Genomic DNA, 5,157 nt, shown 5'->3' on the forward strand with positions numbered 1-5,157 from the left:
AGTACTCCAACTGTGGCCTGACCAAAGTCGCATAGAGGGGGAGTATCACTTCTCTGGACAGGCTTGAGATGCACCTTTGGATGCATGACAAGGTATGGCTGGCCTTGCTGGCTGCGGTCTGGCATTGGTGGCCCATGTTCATCTTGGAGTCAATAATGACTGCAAGATCCCTTTCCGCCTCTGTGCCTTCAAGAGGGGAACTCCCCAGCCTGCATGTATGCTGTGGATTCCTTCTCCCAAGGTGCAGCACCCTGCATTTGTCTACGTTGAACCCCATCCTATTCTCATCTGCCCACTTTTGTCGTCTGTCTAAATCTAGTTGCAGCCTCTCTCTCCCTTCAAGTGTGTCCACCTCGCCCCACATCTTAGTGTCATCAGCAAATTTGGACAGCGTGCTTTCCACCCCCTCATCCAAGTCACTGATGAAGATGTTAAACAGTGCGGGCCCGAGGACTGAGCCCTGGGGTACCCCACTGCTCACATCTCGCCAGTTTGAGTACAACCTGTCCACCACTACTCTCTGGGTGCACCCCATCAGCCAATTTTTCACCCATCCAACTGAGCAGACATCAATGCCGCAGTGTTCTAAACTGTGTTCTAAACACAGTGTCAGTGTTCTAAACTGAACAGGCCCAGCCTCTTAGGGTTGTTCCTCCCTACTGCTGAGTGATCATCCCTGCTGCCCTTCTTTGTACCTTCTGGTGTTTGTTTGGGCTCAGGGGCTGGTGTCACTCCCTCTGTGGAATCAAATCTCGGTATGTTGTCAGGGTCAACATCTTGCTGGCAGGGGGTTGGCTTGTACAGGGAGCTTGCTGGGGTCCCTCAGGGCAGCTCTACTGCTGTTCACGTGCCACGCCAGTGCCAAATCCTCACCCACGGCACAATTACTACTAGTTTGGGAAGAACAATCCCTGCCCACCGTCTCCTATATCAGGAAGATAAGATTGCTTGATGCAATTGTGCTAGACAGACAGCCACACTCAGACATCACTGCACCATTTTCCCAGCCTGCAGACATGCCTTTCTCTATGAAAAGCAAAAGATGAAACCTGACAGGAGTTCCCATGCCCCATGGAACAGGGCTGCCATGATAGGCTTGTTCTCCCTGGGCTGAGGTTGTGGAGGATCCTTCCAGGACCCAGGAGACAGGACCCAGGGCCTTTGGGCCCTGCCACACATTCAAATGACAGCTGATAGAAACCAGCTCTAGAGCTGTTAGACATCTTCAAGCACTAATTTCATAGCTGGTTGGCTCTTTTTAGAGCTGGATAGTCATGTTTATCATGTGTTAATTACTCTGCATGTGATCAGCCTAAATATATTGCTCAAATAACCAGTGAATTGCATATGTGTAATATGTAGTAGGGGCCTTTAAGTCAGAGAGCATGGTAAGGCAGAGAGGATGGGGTGTCTTGCTAGGTCCCTTCATCATTCATGCTGCAGGAAAGTTAATTGGGCAAGTCAGTCCACCTCTGACTGACCTTTGGGTGGGCACTAAATGCAAATGAAAACAGACCATAACAAACACGCAGCTCCAGATCACAGGCAGAATTAAAAAGTTCATTCAATGCTACAATAGCCACAACTACAACTTCAGTCATTTCATTATTTGATCAGGACATTGGACAATCATCTACTTGTATTAGATTTTAAAGGAGACAATCAGGGTCTAGTGACTTATCAAGTACATGAATGGGAGCTGGGCTTCAGGCTTCCTAGCAGGGGCTGTTCCTGCCTTTCCTTCCCCTCCCAAGAGAATCAAAATTGGCTTTGCTGCCCTGGGGTCTCCCTTTGTCCCATTTCCCCCAAGGTCCTTCAGTCACAGATTCCTTTGCATCCTGCTCCTTTTAATGAGAGGCAGGTGAGGTTCCTTCCTGGGGGGAGCAGTAAGAGCATCAAGTAGAACTGGCACATTTGAAGGCCTGGGCAATAACTCCACAGTGGATTTCATTGGACTCTCTCACCTCTCTGATGTGTTTGGCTTGGTAGGAAAAGCAGTGCCCGACTTGCAGGCCTCATTGCCTGGCACAGGGTAGGTGGGGAGTTAAATTCAGAGATAAGGCAAGGTAGATTCCAAATGTCTCCTGTGTCATTCTCCAGATCTGGGGTGGAGACTGGAGGAGGGGGGATGGAGAAAGGCAACAGGTGCCCAGAACCCTTCCTTTGTCCTTCCTGATAACTGTCCTGTCCTTGCTGAGTATCCACTGCCATACTGCAGCTGGGTCCTTGGGTAACATCCTCTGGAGTAGCTCAGGGTCACCTCCTGACCCAGCAAACACTGCTGTAGCTACTGACCCCAGAGACTATGAGTGTTCTGCTCCCCCTCTTACCATGGGGCAGGCCTCATTTTTCCTGCCCCTTCCTAGGCTGTTCTGCCCAGGGAAGGAACAGGTTAACACGCCTCCTGGACACAGGGTAGTTGGGAGCACATGCAGCAAGTGGTGATGGTGGATGAGGGACCCAAAGGAATGCAATCAGGGCTGCCCCCCTCTGGAGAGATGCCTTGGGCACAGTGAAAGCTCCAAAACCAGGGCTGCTTGCAGGGATAGGCAGCCACAAGTGGGAAGCCACAATGAGGAAATTGTTTGGCACCAGCCCATGCTCCCATCCCTCCCTCTGCACTGCTTCCAGGGCTCAGCTCACTGAGGCAGCTCCTGTTCTCATCCAGGCCCAGATCTCCTCTGTTGCCTGATTCGGTTTATTGTTAATGACAGCAATCTTCCCCTATCCTCTACCTGGTTGTTCCAGCTAGACACAAGCCTGGCCCAGCCAAGCCCAGCCCTGGTCCCATCACACCCTGAAGCCTCCTGCCCTCAGATCAGCCAGCCTGCTGCTGTGGATCCCATGCTGTCACTCAACACCCCCACTACAATCCTCCCCTCCCCCCATCACAACACCCCCACCACCTCTATACACCCTATCCCCCTCCCTGGCTTGCAATCCCCAGCACAGCACCCCAGGAATGGGCAGCCAGTCAGTGCCCCTCTCTCTGCAGCACACATGCCCCAAACCTCTTCTCCCCTCTCTGTGACTCCCTTTTGCCATGGCCCTGGGGATGTGGACAACCCAGTGCCTGGTGAATGAGGAGGTGGGGGATTTCCCAAACCTCCCCAACATGGTACAGGTGGTGGGGAGCTAGTTGAGGCAAAACCTGGCAGAAGCTGCCCTGCATCAATACCAATGGTCTGGCATGTGGGCTCTTTTGCGCTTGGTGAAATCTGAGCTAGGCCCAAAGCACTTCTCACATTCAAGATTGTGGTAAAAGCTCCTCCTCTCCAGCGTGCATGCCCTGGTGCACGCGGAGGTAGGATGGGCGGGTGAAACGCTTGCCACACTGCCCACAACGGTATGGCTTCTCCCCGGTGTGGACACGCTGGTGAGACTGGAGGTTGGATGGGCGGGTGAAGCTCTTCCCACACTCTGTGCAGTGATAAGGTTTCTCCCCCGTGTGCACACGCAGGTGGACACGAAGCAGGTCAGGGCGGGTGAAGCTTTTCTCACATTCAGCACAACCATATGGCTTCTCCCCGGTGTGCACGCGCCGATGCACACGGAGGTGAGACGAGCTGTTGAAGCTCTTCCCACACTCTGGGCAGCGATGGGGCTTCTCCCCGGTGTGCAGGCGCCGGTGCACTCGTAGGTGGGATGGGCTATTGAAGCTCTTTCCACACTCCGTACAGTGTGGTTTCTCCCCACTGTGGACATGCTGGTGCTGGATGAGAGCAGAGCTCTGCCGGAAGCTCTTCCCACACTGGTCACAGCGGTAGGGCTTCTCTCCGGTGTGGATGCGCTGGTGGACTTGCAAGGGGGAGGCTTGGTTAAAACTCTTTCCACAGTGGCTGCAGTGGTATGGCTTCTCCCCAGTGTGGATGCGCCGGTGGACTCGGAGTTGGGATGGAGAGGCAAAGCTCTTCCCACAGTCCCCGCAGAGGTGGGGGCGCTCCCCTGAATGCGTTCTCTGGTGCTCCAGGAGACGGGATTTGTAGCGGAAGCTCTTTCCGCACTGGGCACAGGCATGGGCTGTTGTCTCCCTCCTGTGGGTCCCCCTGAGCTCCTGTTGATCCCAGAAGTTCTCATCACACACTCTGCTTTTAAACAACATATCTGTGCTGTATGGATACAACACCTCTCCGCTGTAAGCCCTGCCCTCCTGGCTCCTCACGTCTCTCTGCCCCTTGAATCCTTCTCTGTACACAGGGCTCATTTGGGGCTCAGCTGCTCTCTGTCCCCATAGTGCAGGGAGCTGGTTGCTGGCTGCAAATGGGTTTAGGTCTGTGGGTTCTTCAAGCAGAGCTGAATAGTAGCCTCTTAGTGGTGTCCAGGAACCTATTGAGTAGAAAAGGGAACCCAGATATTAGCCCCTGTGCTGCTGGGAAAGTGAAAAGCTCTGCTGTTTCCCTGTTCTGGGATGTGCCCCAAAGCAGGGCCTAGCTTTGGCAATTGGGTACCCTGTGAAAACAAGCGGTTCAATTCCTAGTAGTCCCAACTACAGGGGGCAGAGGGGCACGGCAGTGTGCTGTACTCATGTTGTCTAGTTCCCTGGTGAAGTTTGCATGCCATTTCCAAGTGTTTCTGTCCCAGATTCAAGCCCTGTCTGAATAACAATCTGAATCACTCCTTTGTCTCTGTGGGCCCTGTCAAATGTTCAAATTAAAGCTGGGCAGAAACCAGCTATAAAGTTGTTACATATTTGTATAAAGTTGTTACACATTGTCAAGCACTAACTTTGGTTCCTTTCATAGCTGGATGGCCATTTTTATGGCATGACCAGTATTCGGCACCTGTGGCCAGTCTAAATGTTAGAGGTACACTGATACATCAGTCGCATATCGGATCAGCATCAACAGCAGGAAAATTAACATTATCAGCAATTGGTTTATTTTGGCCAGTAATGTTACCGACAAATGCCACACGCACGTGCACAGCCGCAGCATACACACAGCGAGGAATGCAGCCTGGCAGCTTGGAGAGCAGTGTCTGGCTGGTAAGTCAGGAGGGCGAGGGTACAGACTGAGGCCCTCACAGTGAGAGAGGTAGTGGGGCAGGGACAGGTGCTGCCCAGCCAGGCCAGCGAATGGGACCCAGGGCAGGGCACAGTACAAAACCACAGGCGGCTCGTCCAGGGAGTGCAGGAAGGGCGGGGGGGGGGGCCCCCCC

The 5,157-nt window shown here is 53.2% G+C and overlaps 1 pseudogene; it reads right to left on the reverse strand.

The window, feature by feature from the left end:
- Positions 1 to 504: 504 nt before the first annotated feature.
- The window catches only part of LOC102371606, a 27,542-nt pseudogene continuing 22,889 nt past the window's right edge, over positions 505 to 5,157 (reverse strand).

Source organism: Alligator sinensis, unplaced genomic scaffold (genome assembly GCF_000455745.1).
Source record: "Alligator sinensis unplaced genomic scaffold, ASM45574v1 scaffold662_3, whole genome shotgun sequence".
NCBI lineage: Eukaryota > Metazoa > Chordata > Crocodylia > Alligatoridae > Alligator > Alligator sinensis.